This window comes from Castanea sativa, chromosome 3, assembly GCF_040712315.1.
Source record: "Castanea sativa cultivar Marrone di Chiusa Pesio chromosome 3, ASM4071231v1".
Taxonomy (NCBI): Eukaryota; Viridiplantae; Streptophyta; class Magnoliopsida; order Fagales; family Fagaceae; genus Castanea; species Castanea sativa.
In genome coordinates, this window is record NC_134015.1 from 42189719 (window position 1) to 42217573 (window position 27855).

General features: G+C 34.6%; 1 pseudogene; it reads right to left on the bottom strand.

Annotated features, from left to right (window-relative positions):
- LOC142628977 (uncharacterized) overlaps positions 1 to 4553 on the bottom strand; it is a 77030-nt pseudogene extending 72477 nt beyond the window's left edge.
- Between the last annotated feature and the right edge of the window lie 23302 nt (positions 4554 to 27855).

Consider the following 27855-nt stretch of genomic DNA (forward strand, 5'->3'; position numbering starts at 1 on the left):
ACAGAACCAGCTGCTATAACTAAAGTTGGGACATTCATGAAGATACAAAGAACTACTGTCAGAATGGAAATAGAGACAGAGGGAGCCATGTTGAAGTTTTGGTTGATGAATGTAAGGGAAAATGGTCGATATATTGTTATATTTATGATTCAATACACTTCAATAACTTAGACACAGCTAGAAAGTGAGTTGTGAGTAAATGAATTTTCTTTTAACTTTATAATGATACAAACGTGAATGTGGAAATGTTGCCTTGTTGAACCCATTGAAGCGCAGAAAAGTTCCTTGCAATCAAAACGATGGCTTTCACATTTTGGATATGTCTTGGAAATTTCTTCATTATCATATTTCATAATTTTTCAAATTTTTCTGTCTTTGGTTAACTATATCTAGCGGACTTTCTATGAAGCTTGCACTTCCAAATTCCAAGTCAGGAGTGGTTACCTATAATCTTTATGTGAACACTCTGTTAAAAGTTCCACATGAGGTCCACACGGGTCCTTCGGCCTTTAAGTGCTCGTAGTCACGAATAAAAACAAATGCACTCTAAGAATGAATATTCCATCTTGCTTCTTCACTTCTCTTTCTCGACGTTAACTTTCAAGTGTGAAAGCTGAAATAGTGCCAAACATTATTGTTTGTTTAAACCCCTAATTTTACATTAGCAGCTCAATTGCTTTTACTCTATTTAACTAAGTGCAGAATAAGCTGGAACTACTCTCTAGTACATAAACATAAACAATAAACAATAAATGTAAAGTACAAAGAGTAAGGAAAGGGAGATGCAAATACAAGATAACACCGAGACGTGTTATCGAAGAGGAAACTAAAATATTCAGTGAAAAACCTCTCCGCGGCCCTCTAAGCCAAAATGATCCACTAGTGAATAAAGTTAGAGTACAATGATATCAAAAAGACTCTCCAAATGTAATCTACTCATTGTACTTGTACCTTATGAGTTCCAGCTCCCAATGGATTTCACCGAGTCTTGTCTTCACTATTATCTGGATCTCGCAATTAGCTTCAAACTGCATCCGCCAATCAATGGCTTCTTTCAATGCTTCCCACATGCATCAAAATTTCTCTCAACACTCAGATTGGGTGACGTAAGTGTTTGTGCTAAGAACTTCTCAATGATTTGTAATTGGAGAGGTATGAGTAGAGAAAAACTAAGAGAAATTATGTAGAAGATTGTGGGTTTATAATCTCGAACTCTCAAGTGTATTTCTAGGGTTTTCTCACCGAAAGTCTCCTTACAATTTTATGGGTAATGTGGGCTTATATAGTGTAGGTAAAGAAGTGAGGAAAGCGCATTTAAAAAACAGCTAAACAGAGAGTTTCGTGGGTCACTCGCGACTTGGTCCAATCGTGAAATGCCTCTTGGCACTTGACTATTCAATTTCCAACATGTGCTTCTCACGTGGCCTTTCGCGGGTTATCCGCTCATGAGCCAGCCGCGAGCTAGTTGCGAACTTCACTGTTCTTCACAAATCTTCACCAAACCCTCACACTCAACCCTTATATTAAATCCCACAAACATACAGAGAAAAGATTGACAGAAATACAATCAAATTTGACACATAATTAAAGCCAACAAAATATAGTTGAAAATCACAACTTTACAAAGTGTATCTAGATAGGCAAATGGTTGGATTTCCTTGAGTCCATCTTAGCATGGGTCAATTCAAGTTAACCTCCATTTTAGCATTTTTATTGAGAAATGCTAAATAACAAATCCTAAATGGCAGGTTGTTATTGGTTGTTATTGGTGGGCAAAAAAGAAATTTCAGCTGTAGGTTTAAATTAAAATCTGATGATGCAAAGAAGATCAGTAGGCTGGATGCTTCGGACTTGAAAGGACCACTTGCTCTCTCTGCGGCCTAAAGAAAAAGAAAAGTGAATCAAAAGGCGACCGGGGCTGCCGGCCAAAAACCCTCCGATGGCAAAGTTAGTTTTTCTCTCTATTATTCTTGAAGTTCCAACTTTTTTGGAGTAAGTTTCACATACCTTTGCTTTGTCAGAATCAGTGTTTATATAGCGTTCCCATAGACGGTTATTGAATACTGGAACCTCCCCTAGATTCGAGGAGGCAAAAGGATTAAATGTAACTGCCATAACCGTTTAAGAGTTACATTTCTATTTCACAACGGATATATGACAGTTATGCGTAGGATAAGGGATTATCATATTATATTCGGAGATTTTCCTAAGTATGATATCCTCGTCCTGGAATTCCTTCGTCGAGTGTGCCTGATAATTCCAATAGCATACTCGTCCACAAATCTTTATGTGGACGAGTCCTCTCGGGATAAGCTGTGCGCATCCCATGGACGAGGGATGGAGCTTCGCCATCATCCTCAGGACGGCCTTACCCGTTACCCTCGTTCTGAGGATAACTCCTGGACGGCTGTCGAGGTGATGACCGTCCAGGGATGGTCAGCGTTTTCGTCCCACATCAAAATCTATAATAACTTACCACCTATGATTTATTAAGAAAATGTTGTGAATGTAGCACTTCTCATAATTATTAGATACATGTTAAAGTCGGTTTCTACTATCTGAAGCTTGTGATACTAATCAATAGTACTAGTAAATTAGAAAATATGCTTCAAAGGGAACCAAGGTCACAATAACAATTATTTAGCAAATAATAATAATAATAATAATAACAAAGGCCGCAATAACAATTGATGTTGCAAGGAGTAAGGATATCGCTAGAATTATGTGGTTGGATAATTAAATATAATTTACCAATAGTTTGAGCTTTTGAGGGCAATCTGTAATTTAACATATTATCAATATAAAAGTCTTGAGTTTAGAATCCCACGTGTTGGGGCTCATTTATTAAAAGATAGTTTGAATTCACACTTAAATGGGAGTTATGTAGCTCCAGCTTTTAGGACCATTGGTAACTTAACAAATATTAAGCTACAAGTGAAAAACTGAAAAAGATTAGTCCAGTATGAATGCATCTTGGAAATTTTTTTTTTTGGTTGGATTTTCCTCCTAATGCAATTGAGGTGAAACATTTCTACATTGCACTGTCCTTGGATGACTTTTTCTGCAGCAACAAGTAGCACATGTTGTTAAAATGTTCATGGGAGAATTGTGTGGTTAATAGTTTTTTTTGGTAAATAATGTGGTTAGTTAATTGTTAGAATTCCTACATTGGATAATTACCCCCTAGTTAGTGGATAAAATAATATAATTAGATCAAAATCTATAGATTTAGACTTTTAGATTTAGTGTTATCCTTATATATTAGAGAATATAGTTGAAAATTGAAAATCGATTGAGAATTAAAATCTGATAAGTGACCGAGTAAATTAATTGGTGCTCTCATTCTCATATAGCAAAAATTTCACGGCCATGTCAACGTGCAGGTAGAAGTCGTGATCCTCTGATTTTTCAGTGTAGACTGGCGACTTATCAAGGAAGGGGAACCATCCATGCAAATGCAATAAGGACCAAATCAAGTCAAGATCCTCTTACTGTCAAATAAATTTTCCGTGTCTGTATTTTTCTTTGAAAGATTTTTGTATTATTCGTAGTGCAAAGCAGCTAAATTTTCTATTGCATGGGTCTCTTTGCATAGATTACTCTAGTCAATATAGGCTTAAAATATACTAGCTTCGTTACACGCGTGCAAGTCATAAGACTTTTTTTTTAAAATAACTTTTAATTTTTTATAGTGTCATAATTTTTCATTCATTCCAATTTAAGATTTACACTTTTTCTCATTAATATTACGCATTTAGAACGACTAATACAATTAGGAATGTCATGAGGCTAGTTTCTAAAAATGAACAAATATTACACGTTTATTTTGTAGCAAAAAAAAAAAAAAAAACTGTGTTTTAATTTTTTATATATAATTTTTATTTTGAAAATATAATTTATAAATTGATAAAGTAATTTGAAAATTAATAATTGCACCTGATCTCAATCCGAATGGGACCATTAAAATAATTTCCACCTAGATGATTAGAAGAAATGTCCAATGTCAGTAATTGAGTGAGGTTTGTAAGTGAAAGAGGTAACACACCAGTTAAATTATTTGTACCTAGATCCAGTTCAAGAAGATTCATTAAATCCGCCAATGATAGAGGTAACTCACTTGTGAGATAATTGTGGGATAGATCAAGGTGGGTAAGCTTCGAAATAGTGCCTATCTCATCTGCGATGCTCCCCCAAAACCCATAATAAGAAACATTAAGATGGACTAAATTTGGGAAGGAAGAGAAGTAGAGTTTACTAAACTCATCTCCCTTATCTCCCAGATAAAACACCGGATCGACCCTTGTCAATCTCTATGACGTTTCCACCATCATTGTATTTGATTCTAAAACACACACAATGATTTAAGGATGTATTGTTGGACTCACCACTCCAACACCCATTCTCCAAGAGAGCCTTCCCTTCAAGCGCTGATGAATTAGATGTTGCCAATCTGCCACAGTGCCATTTACAATAACCATAGTTGTGGAGTGCATCAAGATATAAAGAACCCATAATGCTATTATCACAATGGAAATGGAAACAGATGGAGCCATGTTAGAGTGTATGATTGATTGATGAGTGTGCTCACTTTGAATGAATACCAATGTGATTATCACCATTAACGTATAATAGGGCCCACCTTGTTTACTTGTAGAGCACACTTACTCGTAGAGCACACTTTGCCTTCTATATAAAGGTACTCATGTATACCCTATTACTTGTGAAATACAATACTATTCATTCAGTATTTCTAACATGGTATCAGAGCCATAACTCCGACCTTTTCTTAGTAGTCTTGTCTCTATTGGTGTTAGTTTATTCTCAATATCGCTTCTGTCGTCATAGCAACCGTTGCAGCCCCTCGCCGTTGAACCTCTGACGTCAGCCAACCGTCGTCCTTGGGTTTTGAACTTGCAGCCGCCACCGTTGAAGAGTCTTACACCATAAAGACCACTGCTCTTTTCATCACTTCCACAAATATTGCTCTGATCAATTTTTTGCAGGTACCACTGTGATCGTCTTGCGCCGATTTACTCACTCGCGAAAGCCTCGCAGCCATCGGAGTTTGCACATGCCCCTACGCGTTGCTCAAACATTATGCACCAAAGGTCACGCGCCGCTCAAACATTCTGCACCGAAACTCACGCGCCCCATGCGCCGTCAACAGCTCTAGGCTGATGTCAACCGTGATATCAGTAGTGCCACATCAACCCTAGCTTATGTCAGCATCCAGTCATCTACTAACGTTAGATGCCATGTCATCTTTCTGACATCATCTCCGCTGACTATTGACCGAGAGTTGACTTGACTGTTGACTTTGACCAAATTGTTGACCGTTGACTTTTGCAGTCTAGGTTCTTCTTACCCATTTTTTTTTTTTTTGCGTAAATTTCATTTTTGCAGTCTGTTTTTTCATATTGTGTCTTTAAATGATAAAAAGGATACTTTTCTTCCTCGCTCCATCCATGCTATATTGGAGGGGAATAAGAATTACTTATCTTGGTCTTAAGCTATGCACAGTTTTCTTAAGGGTTGCATGCTCTAGCAATATTGTGCTGGTACAATCACTATTCCTGTCAAGGGAGCAAGTGAAGAAGATGCTGCCTTCATTAGTCGCATGATTGAATGGGATAGTCACAACCACATGATCCTTACTTGGATTCGGAACACTTCCATTTCCTCCATCTCCAATCTGTTGAGCAGCTTTGATGATGCAAAATTGGCATGGGATATGTTGGCCAAAAGATACTCCACTACTCAAGGATCCATGAAATATCAATTAGTGGTTGAGTTGCATCAACTCAAGCAAGAACTAGGTTAATCTATCAATGCCTACTATGATTAGCTTCGCTTAATTTGGGACAAAATTGACCTTTCTGATCCAACTTAGGCATGCTCGAAGGATGCTCAGCAATATGCTATTGTTTGAGATGAATTTCGTCTATATGAACTCTTGACGTCACTTCACGAGGACTATGAGCCTATCCGAGGTTAGCTTCTTAATCATAGTCCTCCTCCCTCTCTTAATACTACTATAAATGAGTTGGTTGGAGAAGAAGCTCGTCTTGCAACCCCTCAAGCCCATAATAAGCTCAATGTTCTAACTATTGCTCCTTCTACTCCACCCATAGAGCAACCTCTACAATAAGGGTTTAATACCTCTGGCTCTAGCAATCGTTGCAAGCAGACCAACAAAAAGTTCTACAACTATTGCAAGCGTCTTGGCCACACTATTGAGACTTGTTACCGTCGCAACAAATCTACTACTGTTGTTGCTAAAATTGAGTCTACTCCACCAATGCCTTCCTTAATGGGGATTTAAGTGAAGAAGTTTATATGCAACCTCCTTCTAGTCTCTCTATTGAATCAACCAAGGTTTGTCACCTTCGACGTGCACTTTATGGCCTTAAACAAGCTCCAAGAACTTGGTTTGCTAAGTTCAGCTCCACCATCTTTCGCTTGGGTTACACTGCCAATCCTTATGACTTTGCCTTATTTCTTCTTCGCACTGATAAAGGCACCATTTTTCTTTTCTTATATGTGGATGATATGATCATAACTAGTGATAACCTCAGTGGCATTTAAGAACTCAAAGATTTTCTCGGTCAGTACTTTGAGATGAAAGATCTTGGACATCTTAGTTACTTCTTGGGTTTTGAAATCAATCATTCCACATATGGATTTTATATTACTCAAGCCAAGTACACTTCTGAACTTTTTTCTTGCGCTAGACTTACTGATAGCAAGACTGTTGATACTTCAGTTGAACTTAATGCGCATCTGACTCCCTCGGAGAGGGGGGGGACCGTTGTCTAATCCCTTTCTTTATAGACGATTGGTTGGCAGCCTAATTTATCTCACTATTACTCATCCAGACATTTCACCAGGTGAGCCAGTATTTGTTTGCTCTACAATTGACTCACTATGCTGCTATTTTGTGCATTCTTCGATACTTGAAGGACACTCTCTTCTATGGTCTTTTTTACTCTGTTCAGTCTCCTCTTATTCTTCATGCATTCTCTAATGCTAATTGGGCAGGAGATCCCATTAATTACAAGTTCACCACTGGTTATTGCTTTCTCCTTGGTTCTTCTCTAATTTCTTGGCGGAGTAAGAAACAATCCTTTATGGCCCGCTTTAGTACTGAAGCAGAATATCATGCCCTTACTGATACCACATCTAAGCTCCTTTAGCTACGATGGCTTCTTAAGAACTTAGGTGTGTCCACATCATCTGCTACTCCTCTTTATTGTGACAACTAGAGTGCCATTCATATTACTCACAATGATGTCTTCCATGAATGGACTAAATATATCGAGATCGATTGTCATTTTATCGTTATCATCTTGTACATGGTGCTCTCAAGCTGTTCTCGATCTCCTCTAAAGATCAGTTTGCAGATATTTTCACCAAGTCACATCCTAAGGGATGCCTCTGTGCTTTGGTTAACAACCTCAAGTTGGTCTCACACCCACCTTGAGTTTGAAGGGTGCTATTAATGTTTAATGGGTTGTGGGCTTTAGGCCTACTTTGTTTACTTGTAGAGCACACTTAATTGTACTACACACTTTGCCTCCTATATAAAGGCACTCATACATACTCTATTACTTGTGAAATACAACACTATTCATTCAGTATTTCTAACAATCACGAAGCATTGTCTTTTTGAACCCTATTGAAGTGCAGAAATTTACATGAATCTATCGGCATGATTTCCTCGAAATCATCTTAGAAATTTCTTTTTGAATATAACCTCATAATGCAATTGCGCCCTTGTTGGGTAACCAATAGTGGAATTGCCATGAAGTTTGCAATTTTTTCTTTTTTTTTTTAAGGATCTGACTAGTGTAATCGGTAAATGTTAATAGCCATGATTTATTTCTGACAATTTATCAAAGGTTCCATATGAGGTCCTTAGATTAGTGGAATAAGTAAATGATGTAATCGTCATGATTTATTTCTAACACTTCATTAAAGGTTTCATATGAGGTCCTTAATAAGATTAATTAGTGGAATCTGGTAAATGGTGTAATAGCCATGATTTACTTCTAAAATTTTATAAAACGACTATTGCGCTCCCTTGGTGCAGTGGTTACTCTACAAGTATAAATGCTTGTAGGGTGTGGGGGGTAAGGGTCGGGGTTCAAGTTTCCAGGAGGGAGCTTCACACACATATACACTTAGATTAAGCTCGAGTAGAAATTCTATCTTGTATAAAAAATAAATAAATTATAAAATGTTTCATATGAGGTCCTTAATTAGATTAGTGGAATAAAAAAAATGGTGCAAAGCCCTACACTTTAATAAAGGTTCCAACGTTTAGCACTAAACGGATAACTTCAAATGATTAATTTTTTTAATTGATAATTTTGCATATTCTCCCTTAATGAAATGCCAAATTACTAATTAACTTTGCATATTAATCTTAAGTTATTCTAGGATTAGTCAAATATTCTCTAGTATATAAACCCCAAATCAAGTTCATTGTAAAAAGTATTGCTTATATTAATACCATATGTAGTCGTTAAGGGTTTTCACATTGTGGACGTAGGCCGTTCGACCAAACTACATAAACCTTTGTACATGCTCTTTCTTCCATACTTTTGCTTATCATTAAATTATCTCACACAATCACACAACTTTACAATGTGGAGTCTGGTGTCATAAAGAGTAAAGATGATGCCATACCTGTAAATCTCAGTCACGCTTCCTCCATCATTGCATGTAATATACCAACCCACTTACAATGACTAGAGGTATCATTGGAATAGCCACCCCACCCCCCACTCTCCAACAGAGCCCTCGCTTCTAGTTCTAGTGCTGATGGTTTAGATAGTGACACAGACTCAGAGCCAGCTGCAATAACCTTATTTGTGGAATTGTACAAGTCCATTTACTATATATATGCTTGGGCGGCGATTCAAGTAATTAAGCCTCCATTTTAGCATTGTAATTAACTAATTATTATTAGATATTCCATGTTAAAGTCGGTTCCTGCTATATGAAGCTGATACTAATCAACAGTAAATTAGAAAATATGCTTCAAAGGGAACCAAGGCCACAATAGCAATGGAAGTATGCAAGGAATAAGGATATTATAAATTAAGCTACAAGTGAGAAGATTTGTCCAGTGTAAATGCATCTTTGAATTTTTGTTTTTTCTTTCTTCCTAACGCAATTGAGGTGAAGCTTTTTCACATTGCACTGTAGTTGGATGACTATTTCTATAGGAGCATCTAGCACATTTTGCTAGAATGAGTAATTTTTTGTTAACTCTTAAGTATCTCATATTGGATAATTACCACAAGGAGCGAGATTGGATAATTACCACAAGAAAGAGTGGATGATTAATATAATTGGGTCACATTAGAACCAAGGATACAGTAACAAACAACGGAAGTTGCAAGGAGTAAAGCTATGAGTAATAAAGACTAAAAAGCTGAACAAGATTAGTCCAGTGTAAAAGCATCTTGGATTTTTTAGTTGGATTTTCCTCCTAATGCAGCAGCATCTAGTACATTTTGTTGGATAATTACCACAAGATTGATTCAATTAGAAAAAATATAATTGGGTCAAAATTCGTAGTGTTAGGAAATTTAGATCCTGGTTGATAGAATTAATAAGTTTTAAACCCAAGTTGTTAACTAGATTTATTATAAATAAACCTTGTTAAAACAAACAAACATCAATACCATGCATAATGGAAAAGTAAATAAGACAAAATATGATGACCCAAGAAAACCAATGAAACAAACTAGTTTCATAGTAAAAAACCTAAGGGAAAACCTTCTCGAAAAACAATTAACTATAGTAAAGAAAAGTTTCAGATCTAGTACAAAATCTTTATCCCTAGACTCTACAATCCTCATGGATAAACTTACAACAGAAACCTTTTACCGCTTTAGAACCTCTGAACTCTGTAATATATGAATGCCACCCTTTTGAACAAATCTTAGTACGTGACTAACTCTAGCAACTTGAAGATGTTGTTGGCTGCAAAGTTCTTCATTTCATCAATAATGAAGATCAAGAAGTACTTGGTTACAAAACCTAAGGCGCAAAAGATGCAGTAACTTCTTGCAGAGAGAATAAGGTACTAGGTCACTTTCTGCATGTGTTCTCTATGTATAACGGCATTTAAAATAAGTCTTATATATGAAAAGAAACTTACACATACATGTCATCATGAGCCAAAAATCAGATCTGAAAATTCTGATTTTGTAGTTCTTGACAGAAGCAGCTTGTGTCGAGCTTCAACATTAAATCTCGATAAAAAAGATTCTGTAGAGACTTTTGTCGAGCTTTAGTAAACAACTTTTTTTCACTTGTTTCTTGGTCAGATCTTCATGGTTTTAACACTTGACTTGAACTCTTATTTCTTGAAGTACTAACCCCATCTTAGATCTACCCAATTACAAGTAAAGTACATTTTTTCAAAAGATTAGCCAATTACATAAAATATGTCATTAACACATAGTTTTAAACTTCTAGGTTTAGTTTTATACTATTATCCTTATATATTAGAGGATATATAGTTGAAAATCTAATAGTGGCCGAGTAGAATTATTGGTGCTCTCATATAGCAAAAGCTTTAGTTGCTACTTGCTACAGAAGTCGTGCTCCTTCGATTTTTTGGTGAAGACAATTTATTACCAGCGACCTGTCAAGGAAGGGGAAACACCCATGCAAATGCAATGACAAAAAAACTCACCTAACCCCAATAATGGGTTAGCTACTTAGCTCTTATAAACTTCAAATCAAGATCCTATATACTAACAAAGAAATATTGGTCTCTAGAAGATTTTTGGATTTCTCATTGTGTCATCATCTCCCGATCAAAGCAAGTTGATTTTCCATGGCATGGGTCCCTTTGCATAGACTAACTCTAGTCAATACGGCCATCAGTTCTTGCATTTTTGTGGTTATTGGCAATTATGTGTGGAATTAGTTGGTTTTTTCCTATTGAAATTGAATAGTGGTTTAAAATAAGTGGAAAAGAAGATGCAATTGTTAATTTTTGCTTGAAGTTTATAATAGCTAATCCAAGTTTGGGGCAAGGTGTGATTGGTCAAAAGCGAAGAAGATTGAATTGATTAAGAATGTCAAAAAATTTATAATCAAGATTGTTGGATATACTATTCAAGATTTAATTGAAGTTAAATATGATGGTGGCTCCATAAACTACAATTCCTATATTTAATTGATTTATTCAAAACCATATCATTATGAGGTAATGTAACATTTAAGCGTTGCCTCATTCATGAATAGGGGCGGAAGGGTCTTTTTGCAAACACCATGCAATGTTAGGGTTGTAAATCCATCAATACTGAAAAAAAAGGTGTAAATCCAAAATTCTAAAACTTTAAAAGATAAATTTCAAATTTCTCGAATTTAAGAGTGTAAATTGCAATTTAGTCTAGCCAAATTGACAAATCAACTTAAGAGTGTAACTTTTATCAAAAGGAAAAAGAAAAAGAAAAAACTTCAGAGTGTAACTCTTTATTTAGTCAAACCAAATTGAAAAATCATATAATCTAAAGAAGTCCATCAAACACTAAAATAAACAAAATTTCATAAAAATAAACAAATCAATATATATATATAAAAGCAGAGACCTCATTGTGTGAGGGTCTAAGCTTTTGCCAAGTGGCACTTTCTATGAAGTTTCTCTACAACCATCCAACTCTTCCATTAATTGACTGAGTTTACATCACAACTCTTTCTCTTCTTCATGTCTTTTAGTATACCAAATGTTTCAGTTTTTTTTTTTTTTTAAAATAAAAAGGGATGCTAATAATTAATGAGATCGAGATAGATAATATTCTAGCATTTCTGTTGCCTAAATTACACAAATTCATATCTTTTATTTACTATAATTATTATTATTTTATTTTATTCTATGGGAATCCTTATTATTTTATGGTTATGAATTTACATACAAACATTTCATAAATAAAGTCTCCCTCCCCTGTTAGTCTTTTTTTTTTTTTTTTTTGGTATGGCAAGTTTTTACGTTAGTTATTTAAAAAGTTTTTGCCATTATGATTGTGTAGATGTATTAATCACAGCTTGCCTCCAAAATGACGTTTTGGTTTTTGCCTTTTTGTTTTCACATTATGTACATTATCAATACTCTGCTATAATGATTAATGTAGGATTTTCTAAATCTTTGACTCTCCAACCACTCTCTCACGCTTTGCCTTCCCCTCTCAACTTTGACCATATGCCTCCATTCTCTTTTTTTCTCTCTTAAAAAAACTTTCTTTCTCATAAAAAAAACTTTTAATAGTTAAATTTCCTAAACTACTGCTACTCTCAAATTTTGCTTCCATACTCACAATTTTTTAAAACACCAAACCAATGGAAGAAATCTATTGCTCTTGTGATCTTTTGTTGTAGCCAATGGCTATCCATCGCACATTAAGTGGCCTTGACATGTATGAGTTCAAGCTATCTTTTGTTACTTTCAAAATTTCATTTCTTCACTTACAATCGGTAGGGTTAAGATTGTGAGATTCTTTGTTTTCCTATTTTCTTTTATAGGTTGTGTTATTGTGTATATCGATTTCCAAAATATGCTTGAAGTCTAGAACTGAGAAATCAATAATTGTTTATTTAGTATAAAAGTCTCATTGTCATTGTCCTTTCAAGATTGTTTAATCTTTGCATATGACTTTAGTAGATTGGTCTTTTCAAAATAAACAAAAGCTAAACATGTTGTAAATCACAAATTGGATTATAGGAATCAAGCAGTTATCATCTAGGGTGGAGGGGTTTTTTTTTTTTTTTTTTTTGATACAAAATAGAAATTTTACTTTAGCCAAATCTAAGTGTATATGTGTGCGAAGCTCTCTCTTAGAGACTTGAACCCCGTCCATTGCCCCCCATACCCCCATAAGCATTTATACTTGTGGAGTGACCATCAAACCAAGGGTGTGCAGTGATAGGGTGGAGGAGATTTAGTCAATGACAATTGAATTTGCAGAGGAAAAACAACACGACTATTCAATCCGCATTCTTTAGACTCCAAAGCTTTTTTCTCGAGTAAGTCTCTTGATATTTCATTAAAGAAATACATATTGACTATTTTCCTACAATAAATTGAGTTTTGGGTTAATGTTTTTTTTTTTTTTTTTTTTTTGAGTTTTAACGATGATTGTATAATGATCTATATGTGGTGTGTGCTTTCTTTTCTATGAATTTCAATAATGTATGAATCGAGGATTTTAGCATTTTTGTGTATTAAGGTTTTTTTCATCTTTATTTCATTATTTTGTTTAGTTTTTGTTACTTTTTATAATGAACTCATTACTAACAAAGTTCTATGACAATTATGGTATAATATATGTACAACATTCTCCAAACTTATCTTACATAAAACATTACAATATTATCCGTGCATCGCACGGGCAACTTACTAGTTAAAGTTAATGTTTAACTATGAGTCACATGGGCAACCTGTGTAAGTATTGACCTCATTACCACCACCCTCCATCTTATTTTTACAAGAACTTTGTAATAAATTCTCTTGATTGCACAATAAAGCAAGGTGACCCTTTGTCTCCCTACCTCTTCTTATTTTGTGCTGAGGGGTTATCTTCTTTGATTAGGAAGGTACTGACTACTAATAGATTGAAGGGGATCCAAAGTTGCCAGGGGGGTGTTCGTATCTCCCACCTTCTCTTTTCAGATGATAGCCTGCTATTTTGTGAGGCTAGGATAAATGAATGCCAGCAACTTCTTGACATCCTTACACAATATGAGGAGGCCTCAGGTCAAGCAATCAACAAGCAAAAAACCACAATCTTCTTCAACAAGAACACTACCCCTAGAATCAAGGAGGAAATCTGGAAGCTGTTGGGGGCTCAAGTCATGACAAACTGTGAAAAATACCTTGGTCTCCCTATGGTTGGGAGAAAGTCTAAGGTGAACACTTTTAAGGGCCTACAAGAAAAAATAACAAAAAGGGTGATGAGGTGGAAGGAGAAAACAATATCAAAGGTGGGAAGGGAGATTTTGATAAAAACAATAGCACAAGCAATATCCATTTATTCTATGAGTATTTTTAAATTCCCTAAGAAGGTGTGTGATGACATAAATTCAGTGTTGGCTAAGTATTGGTGGGGACAAACTTGTAATGAGAAGAAGATCCATTGGATAAGTTGGAATAGGCTGTGCACCCCAAAAAACATGGGCGGAATGAGTTTTTGGAATATCCACGCCTTCAATCTAGCCATGCTAGCCAAGCAAGCGTGGCGATTGATCACAGGTACACAATCCCTATTTTATAGGGTATATAAAGCCAGATATTTCCCCAAGTGCTCATTTTTAGAGGCGTAGATTGGACAAAACCCATCCTTTGTGTGGCGCAGTTTGATGGCTGCAAAAGATATTATCCTAGAGGGCTCAAAGTGGCAGATTGGTAATGGCCAGAGCATCAACATCTGTAATCACAGGTGGCTGCCCCGCCCACCACTCTTCAAACCGGGTGCTGACATGTCCTTGAAGGTGGGAGACCTTATTGATCAGTAAACCAATCAGTGGAATAGACCGTTGATACAAAGTACTTTCATGCAGTCCACACAGGAAGATATCCTCAGCATCAAAATTGGCGATCCCCAAACGCCGGACAGAATTTGCTGGAAAGAAAACAAAGCCCAATGTTTCACAGTCTGGTCTGCCTACATAGTTGCCCTTCGTTTGAACCATAGTGGTGGGGTTGAGCATTCCAAAGCGCAGGAAGACAAGAGGCTCTGGCACAAACTTTGGAAGATGGATATACCACCGAAGGTGCAAACCTTCCTTTGGAGAGCTTGTTCTGATATTCTCCCCACATGAGCTAACCTTGCTAGAAGGAGACTGCCTATTGATCCTCACTGCGAAATCTGCGGACACGAAGAAGAAACGGTCTGTCATGCCTTACAGGAGTGCCCACTAGCCACCAATGTGTGGGCATTAGTCAAAGGAAAATTGCAAAAATGTACAGCAGCAGCAGCACAGGACTTTCACTCACTCGCCAGACGGATGAAAGAGAAGCTCACGGTGAAGGACTTAAAAGTATGGGCGATGGTCACTTGGTCCATTTGGAATGCCAGAAACCGGATTTATTTAAGCGTAAGCAGTCCCAACCGGCTGAAATACTCCATGGAGCCACGACTCTGTTACAAGACTACCAGCGCATGTCGAAGCATCTCGCAAGAACACATACACCCAGCCCAAATGGAGCTCCCTAATTTATGTTGTGTAGTCTTTTACATGTTGTTAAGTGGACACGAACAGATTGTACAGTTCAATGGGTTATACCCGATTTCTTAATAAAATTCTATCTTCACTGTCAAAAAAAGAATAGAATTCACTTAGTTATTGTTTAAATATTTCAGCAATGTCATAGAGGCTGAGTATCCCAAAGTAATCAGAGTTTATACTTGTCCATTCATGAAAGAGCAAAAGACACATTTTAAGTTCAAATGCATATGTATGGATGATACTTGATTATTAAATAGGGTAAATTGCAAATTACACTCATAAAGTTTGGGAGTATTTGAATTTTACACCCTGAAATTTCAAAATTTGGATTTTACCCTCTAAAATTTTGGGGTGTTTGGATTTTATAACCTGACATTTCAGAATTTGAATTTTATCTCCTAAATTTTAGGAGTGTTTGGATTTTACAACCTGACATCTCAGAATTTAGATTTTATCTCCTAAACTTTAGGGGTGTTTAGATTTTACTCGCTAAAGTTTAGGAGTGTTTGGATTTTACACCCTAAAGTTTTAAAATTTGGGGTGGAAAATCCAAATACTTCCAAATTTTAGGAGATAAAATCTAAATTCTAAAATATCAAGGTGTAAAATTCAAATATCTCAAACTTTAAGAGGTAAAATCTCAAATTTGAAACTTTAGGGTGTAAAATCCAAACACCCCCAAACTTTAAGGGAATGGTGTAATTTGCAATTTACTCTAATAAATATAAAAACATTGATGCATTTTGACAAATTCTTCAACCATTGAATTGAACTTAATTTTTTTTTTTTTTTTGAAAAAGAAATTCAACCATTGAATTCAACTTAATTTAAATGCACTGAAATCATCCATTCATAATCTTGACTAAATCGTATTAGGCATCGCAACCCACAAAGTTCTTTTATTCCTATTCTTAGATTGTAAGATGCCTATGGAACTTCATAAATGCCAAATTACCAATAAACCTACCTTTTGCATGGAACTGAGAGTCTAGCTTTCAGTGCCAAACTCTTCGGCCACACAATATTTGCATGGAATTGAGAGTCTGGCTTTCAATAGAGATTATTTTATTGATTATTTTATTTTATTAATTTATTTAATTATATTTACAACTCAAAACTTAAAAGTGTTATTTCAAATTTTGATTGAAGGAGCTTGGAACTTCGCATGATTGGATTTCTTAGAAATTCAATAAGTACAATCCAAGATTTTATTCATTTTTATTTTTTGTTTTGTTTTGGGTCGACATCCGAACCACAATGATGAAAGGCTTTGCACAACAAACAACGACGGTGTGTCACAAAATCTCACCAAGTATGACTTCACTCGATCTAGTGCTCTTTGCAATGGGTCTTGCCAGCGTAGGTCAGGTCGAGCACAGTAAGGTGGGTCTTATGGGTGAAGAGAGTTAGGGAGTTTTTAGGGAAATCAGATGAGTTACAGAAGACAATGGATAGGATATTTTAGTTCATGAGGAAAATTTATAAAGTTATATTAGGGTTTTTAATTTCATTGTTTTTTTTTTCCTATAATTAGAGGTGTGGTCCTAAATGTATCATTTAAGTTATAAGGCTCTTGGAAAAGTTATATTAGTCTTTCAAATCACTAGCGGGAGTACAATAGTAAATTAGTTTCTAAGTCTCATGCATCATGCAACTTGTTAACCATTATTGAGGGTTCTTTTTACGTTTCTTGTACCTTAGACACGAGTCTTGATGTTATTGGACAACACTTAGTCTAGGATTTTTCTAAGAAGAAAGTTGGGCCTGGAGCTTCACGGAATGAGCTCCAAAGTACCATTTTGCTACCGCTAGTTTTCGCCCAAACATTGAGTCCAAAGTCTAAGGAAAGACGCTGCAAAGTGGGCTTATCCTTTGTTTCTGCCACAGAAGGAACTTTTCTCTAATTTCTGCCACAGGATTGACTTTTCTACTGTGCGGTAAAACTTTCTGCTCTACAGTAAAATCTTCTGTTGCACAATAAAACTTTCTGTTGTGCAGTAAAGCTTTTTGCTGTACAGTAAAACTTTCTGCTGTGCAGTGAAACCTTCTGTTGTGTAGTAAAGTTTTCTACAGCAAAGTAAAGCTTTCTGCTGTGCAGTAACATCTTTTGTTGTGTAGTAAAGCTTTCTGCACTTTTCTTGCAATGTGAATGACTACTCTTCATTTTTTACTGCAGAAATACTTTTCTACTTCCTGCACATAAACAAATCTAAAATCCAAAGAAAATACCAATCAAGCAAATGTTAGCTTACATGGGTTGGCATATTCTCAAATATATACATACATGTATTCATAAATATACCTATACGTATTTTCATATACATCTATAAAATATATTTTGCAGAAAATGAGAAACAAAATATATGTATATATATACTTATGGTAGGATAATGATTAGTTTGTGTCAAAAGTAAAATACGTAATAACAAAGAAATAAGAAAATTTCAGCAGAAAATGGTTAGCTAGTATAATAGCAAACACGGTAAATATAATAAAAATGTGCTACAGCAGAATAACTAGTTCATTAAGTAAAGATATCATAGTAGGACAACTGATGCAGTAAACGTGATCAAACGTGCTACAGTAGAATGACAAAATACAACATATATAAGTTCTAACGAGTGAAATCAAATATATTTGCAATCAAAATCAAGTATTGAATCTTCCCATAGAATAAGTAAACCAAGAAGGAACCCAAACCCCAACTTGAACAACCTTGTCATAGGCTTTTGCCATCAAAGTTGTGTATTTTGGAGAATAAGCCTAAATGGCTATTGACTACTGCTTTTGGGAGACTTCAAAGAGTGGGTTTGCTAAGAAGGAGGGAAAAGATGATCTATTGATGCATGCCCCTATTCCTGCCATGTTTTCTCTCTTTCTTTTTACCACTTTCTTTCTTTCTTTCTCTTCATGCTTTTTACTCTTAATTTCTTACTACTTTCTTGCAGTGGGTTGTTTCCCCTTTGGTCTTTCCTTTTCTTGGGTCCCTCTCTGTAGGTGCCTCTCTCTCTCTCTCTCTCTCTCTCTCTCTAAGTTCCTTCCTTAGATGCTTATTGCTCTCTTACCATGGATTCCCCCCTTCGGTGCTTCCCCCCTTTCATCCATGGCTACCTCTTCCTTTTATAGTGAGCTTATTCAATGGGACTTCTCCCTTTTACCCTTAGGGCTTCACCAACTATTTTTGGTTTGTGGTGGGCATCTCTTTAGGACCACCTACCAACCCATTGGTTGCCCCGACCACTGTCATTGCTCAGTACATGTTTGCTACACCATTACTAATTTCACGACAAAATTCCATTTTGTTTTTTCTTGCTATATACCTCTACCTCTAGGTTCAAATAAATAAGGATTGAGCTATCTCACTACATAGCTCTATGGCATGCATCAAATGGTCTCAACCATCTATTACTTCTTTTGGGTAAGATACCATCCCAACAAGGTATATTCCAAAAAGAAGTCATGGTTGGAAACCAAATATAGACCCCCTTTTCCCCCTACCACCAAACCACACGCTCTGAATCCTCTTGACTGTAGGCCCACCTCCCTTGTATTGGCTGGGTACAGGTTGGTGGTACTTCGGCCCTTGTGTGCTTGCTCCACTATCTTTTGTTTTTGTCTTCTTTCATTCCCACCCCATTTTTGTTGTAGCTAATTAGTTTTGTTTTGTTCTGCTGCGTGTCTCTGTCTTATTTCTTCATGCGTTTCCTGCTGTGTTTGTCATTTGCTTTAGTTTGTCTTTTCTTTGTTTCACACAATTCTTGCTACTGACACTTCCTGTTGTTCCTTGTTTCTTTTCATCATGCTTCTTCATATTAGTTTTCACACCTATCCTTTTATACAAATGGATTTGGGCCTTTATGGGCCAAATAATGTTAACTACATCAAAAGGGTCTTGGGCACAATTTGCCTTGATCTATCAAAGTCATTCTGCTAAAGAACTGTATTCTACGGCAAATCTGTATTCTGGTGTAGATTTGTAATCTGTTATAGATCTGCGTTTTGCTGTAGATCGTTTTCCCTTGCACTTCTTCCTTTGGATCTTTCTTACTCTTCGGTCTTCTTGGTGGGTCTTTGGGCTTTGCTTTTTATTAGGCTTTCCTCCGTATAGGCTTTTGGGTATGAATTCAAAAAATGGGCATCAACAACCATCAATTGGATGTCTGATTTAATTTGCAAAAATTTTTATGAATAGAATATCAATTCTCACAAGGCAATCTGTAATCACCAAGAGGACGTGGTTCATGCTTTCTTCCTTTTCCCAAGATTGGCGGTTTTTTGGAATACAATTCCAATATGAAACCATGGCACTCTCAAGCAAAGTACAATATGATTTAATCTCTAGTTGGGTAAACAAACTATCACCCTCGGCCAATTGTTGGAACAAACGAAAGAATGAATACTGGAATTTTCAACCTTCCCTACGATTGCACCTGTATACCCAACTTGACAAGTACCCTCATGGACAGCTCTTGAATCTCCTTGTTACAAAATAAATTTCAACGGAGCTATCTTTGATGAAGATAACAGTGCAGGTCTGGGTGTTGCAATTCTTTCTCACCCTTGTCAGTTTGGATGGAAGATGTACTACAAAACATTATTTCTGTGCTACAGGCTGATTTGAATAACATTTCTTAATAATATGCACTAAACATCTTCTACCAAAAAAAAAAAAAATTAAAAGATTACCAATTGGAAATTTTCATAATTTGGGATGTGGAGTGCAAGTATTCCTTAGTTTAAAGTGATATTTTACTAATTAACCCTTTTGTTTATTTAGTCATCAAATTTGTATTATTATTGTTGAATCTTCAATAAGGAATAGCTTGCACAAGTAAATCTTTTAAATCAAGCATTAAGCTCCTTCTCAACAAAAAAAAGAAAAAAAAAAGAAAAGAAAAGAAAAGAAAAAGGAAAGCATTCACTACAAGAAACGAGGGCTATAGCGTTTCGAAAACGCAGCTATAGACCCTAAAAACGCAACTATATGGGAAATAACCATCTATCAAAAAAAAGAAAAGGATTAACCATGTGAATGAGCCTTTAATTGCAACTTCCACGATTACATATGAGAATTCTAAGTGTGTGACATTAGAAAAGTGATGAAGACCTCTATTTTATGTTGAAAAATACAAATTCATAAAGACTTCAATTTAATGCTACAAAATACAGGTCACGCTACAAAATACAGGTCACAAATCATAAAGAAAAATAGATACAATTTACAAGGTTTTTATTTTTTAATATATTTTTATTGTGGTACACAATTTTTTTATTTATTATTTCTTAAGAAGTTCATCAAACAATATGGTTTACATCCGGAAAGCAAGTACTTCCTGATTGAGTTTCACTCTCTGTAGTTGTATGGGTTTCTTGGTTTCTCAACTGCCATATTGAAATTGCATGTAAAGTATTCACTACTCCAAAACAACTCCTGGATGTCTTCCCATCAGTATTTCTAGTGCCACTACTCCAAACCTATAAACATCACATTTTCGGTCACCTCCAGAGTATGGGCCAATTCTACATATATAAACATTACATTTTATATAAATTTGGTAACCAAGTAAAAATTAATTTAGACATTTTAATTGCATGAGGTTACAGAACCTACAATACAGATAATGATATAACTTTCAATCTCATGGATCTTGTTAGATTTCGTATTTTATTTCTTCTCTTCCTCTCAACCAAAATCCAAAGTCCTATCACCGTACGCATTTGGTGCGATAGTCACTCCACAAATATAAAAGCCTATGGGGTGTGGGGGTCAAGGGCCGAGATTCAAGCCTCTAGAAGGGAGTTTCACACACATATATTTAGATTAGGCTAGGTAGAATTTCTATTTTGTAAAAAAAAAACAAAAAAAAAAAACCCAAAGTCCTAGAGCACGTCTTGCTTAAGAATATATATAGGGACAAAAAGTCTCAGACATCACACACCTGATTTTACAACTTATATCAACCTTTGTTTTAAAACACTTTCTAAAAAAATAAATATTTATGACATTCCAGAAATGTTTGGTATGTGGAAATAGATCCCATAATAGAGAGATTATTCATGTGTAAATCGTAATATCCAGCATTTACCCAAAGCATTCATTTTTTTTATAGCGGATTTCATTATACATAATGCATATAAGTAGTTTATTATAATTAATTAATAATTAATTATATGTTCTATGATATGAGATCAAAAAGAAGAAATGACAAGATAATTTTTTTATAGAAATAAAGTGATTATGTTATTTTGATGCATCTTTATTACATGGAATAATTAGGTTATTCTTTTCCAAAAGAGATGTAATGGATATTCCTTAATAGGTGTGAGTTGTAACAACTTCGAAATTAATATATTTTCAACCATCAACGAGTGTGGTGCCGCAGTGTGAAGCCCTCGAGAAGACCTATCACTTTGAACCAAGTGCCAATAGGCAAGAGGTTGTAAGTTTGAGTGCTAGTATCAACCCATACTTACTAATATATAAAAATCGTGGCAATGTTATGAGCTGATAATACCCATGGCCTATGGGTTTACCAAAAAGCCCAAGAGGCAATATACCATAGGCCATGGGGCAATGATTACACACAACAAGCCATTTTTAATAAAAAATTCTCATATGCAACAAAAGTTCACTTTCTTTTTATTCTTTATTCTAAGTTCACCCTATCTTTATTTAACCAAAATAAATAAAAATAACATCTTGTCTTTGGTCAGTAACAACAACAACAATAACAATAACAAGCTTTAAAACCAAATCATTTTTGTAATTGGAAGAGTGTGGTATTATGATTTGAAGGATTCACTGCTTATCTAAACAAATAATTTTAGTCTTGGACTAATCGCAAACCCATGTGATGCTTGGGATAAATAAATATTTGGTAATTATGGTATAATGTATAAATTTTTATTTAAATTTTGTGGAAGATAATTTATTTTTCATAAAAATTAAACAATTTCTAAAATTATTTTTCATCTATCCATCTTTACAAATATATCATTTTAATATTTTTGGTTTGTTTGATTGATATTATTCTTTTTTAAGGTGGTCCATATGTTTCTAAATTATGTTATGGTACATTTTTTTTTTCTTTTTACAATTAAACTCTTTAAGTTTCAAATATATTATTCAATTTTATCATTCTTTTAAAGGAGATTATCATGATAATAAAAATTTACCACAAAATTACACTTGATATTACTCATATAGTTAACAGACACATTCAAGTACATAGCAAGATTGTATTTTGATATAAATTCAAATTCTAACTTTCAAAATAACTAAGTATTATGTCAAACAAAAAACAATCAAAAGCTATTTGAGAGAGAGAGGGAGAGAGAGAGAGAGAGAGAGAGAGAGAGAGAGAGAGAGAGAGAGAGGCTTGTGATGGAGAACTCAAAACACACAATACCAAATTGTATTCATCAACAGTGGTATGATCTAAAAAAAAAAAGAGGAAGATTTAAGTAAATTTTGATTTGCTTTTAAAAAAAGAGTAATGCTACCGTCACAAACTATTTTACAACATTTTTATAAACTATTGTTGTGGGCAACTTTTTATTGGTTTTCATCTAGATCTACTATTAATATCACTTTTTCATTTACAATAACTACTCCGCATATCAGAAGTTTGTAACATTTTTTGTAAAAAAGTTTGTGTCTCTAGCATTACTCTTAAAAAAAAAGTAATTCTATGACCATAAACTGTTTTATAATATTTTTACAAAATGATGACGTGACCAACCTCTTAATGGTTTTCATCTAAATCCACCATTAATATTACTTTTTTATTTACCAATAACCACTCACTACATTAGTAATTTGTAAAACTTATTGTATAAAAAAGTTTGTATCTATAGCATTACTCTAAAAAAAACGTATAGGTGAAGAAAAAATATATATAAAAGTGTTACATTGTGGGAGGTAAACAAATAAATTTTTTTTTTGTTGAGAAACCAGACATAACTTTATTAAACTAAGAAAAATTAGCTAAATCAGTCTGAAAAACAGGAACTAAGTGTGGTGAAACATCCTCCATCCACACAAGGAGGTCTAGAACATTAACAGCAAATCTAACTAAACTATGCATAACCTTATTACATTCTCTCCTAACACGAGAGTAATGTAATTGATTAAAAGAACTAGCAACTAAATGACTGTTATCAACAAGTAAACCAAAAGGTGACAAATATTATGCACCACTTTGTAAAGATTGGATGAAAGTTTGAGAATCACCCTCTAAAATAGCTGAAGGAATGGCTAACTTCGAAGCAAATTGGATAGCTCTCTTGGCAGCCAAAGTTTCCGACTCTCAGTGGACTAAAACTCTGAAAAAATTGTTGTGATAGGAAGGCCAACACCAAACCTTGAGAGTTCCGAATCACCACGCCAATGCCGGACTTGTTCATATAAATAAATAAAAAATAGCCCTAGCGAAATTTATTTAAATCACATTAGCAGGTGGAGGCTCCCATTTTACCCGAGGTTCTGGTGCATGAGGTTTTGGTATTGGTTGACCATCATAGAACTCCTGTAAGCTATCTTTTGAAACTTGAACTAGCTGGTGCGTACTGCAATCTATGATGCACAAACACGGACACAAACACAGCGATATGACAATTTTTGAAAAATAAGGATACGACATGGCGTGGACACGACAATTTAATAATTAATTAAATTTTATATTTAGGCATATTTTTTAATATATTTAGACATAAAATACGTTTATGTCTAGAATTTAAATTATGTAAAAACCATTGTTATTGATTCCGTTCTGTTCTGGCCGGAACGGCTGAAATTTTTCGTTTCGGTATGCAAACCGGTACCAGAATACCCCACGTTCAACCTCGGGTCAGATTTTGAGCAATTTCGGGCCATTCCGGTCATTCCGGACAATTCCGGCCAATTCCGGCCGAAATACATAGTTTGGCTGGTACCAGATTTTGGCTTTAAAAAAAAAAAAAAAAAATCTTACCTCCTCCTTCTTCTTCTTTTGGGTTTCAGATCATTCTTCTTCTTGTTTTCTTTTTTTCCTTCTTCTTCTTCTTGTTTTTTTCTTCTTCTTCCGGTGGGTTTCAAACCCATCTTCTTCTTCTTTTCTTCTGGTGGGTTTCGGTCCTGCCTCCTTTTCATTTTTTATTTGTGTGCTCACTGTGCTATACAGGTAAATGACTAAATGGAGATGTGCTTTGACCGTCAGCCTCCTTTACGCTTCCTTTAATGCTATGTCTTTGTTTTAATTTTTTTGTTTCTTACTTTGTTTTGCCAGCCCACGTGATGCTCTTGTCACTTGTCTTAAAATTTGAATTTTTTCTTTGTTATGTTTTTGTGAGCCCCACAAAACTAACAATAAAAATAGAATGTTCAGCCTTATTCCACCTGCTAATATTAACTCTGGGGATTTTTTTTAAATCATATTATTACTCTTATTATATTTTATAAATGATTGAACTAATACCTATTATTATTATTATTATTATTATGGCTTAAAGATTACATATTAGTTGAAATATGTATTTATAACTTCTTTAAAACTCTTAATAATTTATATAGGTTTTTTTTTATTAATAATGTATATATTTTTATTATAAAATAGCAATAATTCTGAAACACCCTGAAACGGTACGTCGAAATAAGCCGGTACCGAAACGGGGTTCGAAACGGTATTCATAACATTGGTAAGAACTACAAATAAGTAAACTAACACCCAAAGTAGTACAATAATACACATAAAATGTTTAGATTACAAACCAAAAGTTTAAATAGGCTACATTCAACATCAAACTAAAAACATAAAAGGAAACCAAGCTTTAAACTTTCAAGATTACCATAGAACAACAAGTTCAACATCAACAAGTTAAATAAATAAAGCTATAGTAGGACAAACAAATCAAAAATCACTAAATTCATAATAAACATTATAATTTATAAGGCAAAACAAAAGGCTGAGTAAAGAAACAAAAAAATATATTAGTTATAAGTTATAACTTATATGGCAGTAACAACATTATAATTTTTAATCTCACTTTCACTCTCACATAGTGACAGTGAGAGTGGGATTAAAAAAAGAAAAAGAAAAGCAAAACGCGTTATAAGTTATGTTATAAGTGAGTATTAGTTACCCATTCACCCAAATAGTCAAATATCTGAAAGAGAGAAAGAAAGAAAGAAAGAAAAGAGAGAGAGAGAGAAGCTTAGAGAAGAGGTTGGACTTCTTGTCCACGCTGAGAGAGAGAGAGATCGGAAGGGACAGGGCACGGCGTCAACGTCTATGGAGCTCACCGATCAGCCCGATCTAGCTATGGTGAGGGACAGAGGGCAGCGGCAGCGGACAGAGGGCAGCGGCATCGGGTAGAGGTCAGAGGGAGGGTGGGTTGAGAACTTGAGATGTGAGTTTCAACTTTTAATCTAACTAGCTTATAACCCGTGCAAATGCACGGGATTTTTATAATTGTGCTAGTTGTTTGTTTATAGCATCATCAAAAGTACACTTCTTTTTTTATATAACATCATCAAAAGTAAAAAATACTTCATCATAATAATATATATTAACATAATTTGAATAACGGGAATAAAATTAAACTTACAGCAGAAGAAAAAAAAAACCATTCTTCATAACATCATAAAAATTTAGATCCATAGCTCAAAATAACATTTATAATCCTAAAATAAACCAAAAGTCAAATAGTTTAGCCCTTTGTTTATGGATTTCATGCTTTCTTTGTTAAAAGTCTTTATGGGTCTAATGTTGTAAGCAACCAAGCCATTGAGGATCTTTTTGCATACCTAGACATACCAGAAGATTCAAAACAAAATGTTAATGTTAAATTGATTTCAAATGAAGATCACATACAATATTAATAAGTTGAAGAAGAATGAATGATATTCTACACATTCCCATAGGCAGCTCTCATACCTACATAATACTCAACAAAGACTACAACTTAATTAAAAATTCCAAAAGAAGAAGAAGCTGCTTCTTTTTATTTCTCCCCAAATCTTATAATTTTGTGGCTCTATTAGGCAAAGTTAGAAAACCTAAGAATGAAAATGTATAACACAAAATGAGGAAATTAGCAGAGATGAAAAAAAAAAATTATAGCAACTAAACTAATTTATGAAATTTACAAATGACAAATTTCTCGAATGAGACCAAATAGAAATTCTCCATCAAATGAATAATACCCTTCATTCTTCCTCACACCTACACTAAAATTAGAGTCCAGAAGCAAATCATGACCGGGCATGACTTTATTTTGTTTTCAAAAGCCTTAAAATATGTCTTTTTTTTTTTTTTTGAGATAAAAGGTAGAAATTTATTTAATGAATATGCAAAACATTACATGTGTAAACAAAACAGGGGGTTCGGACCTTTGACCCTCTGCTAATAGCAACAATTATACATAAGAACAACAACATCTGCCTAGCCAAAAAAACTGAACACTACCTAAATCAAACAGCAACTCCTGCCTAGAAAAAAACTGAACACTATCTATAGCAAAGAGAGAAACTGATCCACTCCTAATAGCATAACAATTATGCAGAAAACAACAACTTCTACAGAAACACAAAACAATACATCCAAAACCTTTAAAACAAAACAGGACAATCTGCTACAGAATGTGCAATACCGGACCTATTCTGCAGAAACAGTAATTATGCAGTAAAACAAAACAATTTCTGCAACAACAAATAATTATGCAGAAATTAACACTATGCAGAAGCTGCATCAGACATGCAGATCACTGTTAGTTGCTTGATTGAGCAGCTACCAAACATTGATACTCCCGCAAAAAACCAAGTGCCCCATCAAGAATGGACTTGGGGTGAATCTGGGTATGTTCAAAATAATATTTGATAAGTGATTCACATTAAGAATATTGATGAAGATATATACATTAATCAAATTAATAAAAGAAATTCCTTTCTTAATATTCCTCGAGAAACAAAGTAGAAACAGATATTGACTCATAAGTCATAACATAGATGATTTTGATATAATTGAAGATTGAGAGGCAAGACTTTTTTGCTAAAAATAGGAAGGGCAAAGTCTACTCAAGTTTTGTAATGCTGCCAATAGCCGGTGGTAATTGTTTTCATTACTAAATTCTTAATCAAATTGTAAAGTAATAGCATCTTCAGCTGCAAAACGTTATTTTAGGACTTCTACAATTGAATATTAAACATATAACCACAACAGAATGCTACAAATGCCAAAAGGACTTCACTTTCTGCCAAACAGAAAGAATGCCTTTGTTACCAAAGAGTTGTAGGGCTGTTATATCCTAAATATTAATTACAAAGGCAGGTATCAATTATATAGAGGATTCAAGGGATAACACTAACAACTTAAAACAAAATTTTTTTTTTTTAATCCACATACTCATCTATGAATTTCTCATATGGAGCTATACCATCTACCTAAAGTTTAATGTAAACAATGTGTATGTTTTCTTTAAGCAATATTCATATTCCTTTATTTATCTAATCAAAAGTTTCAAAAGTGTGAACTTTTATAAAGCATTGAGTTTAAAGTGACTAACAATAAACCTTCTGGTATGGATCCTGATCTAGAAAGATTTCGTTTCAAAGGTGGCAAAAAAGAAAATGGA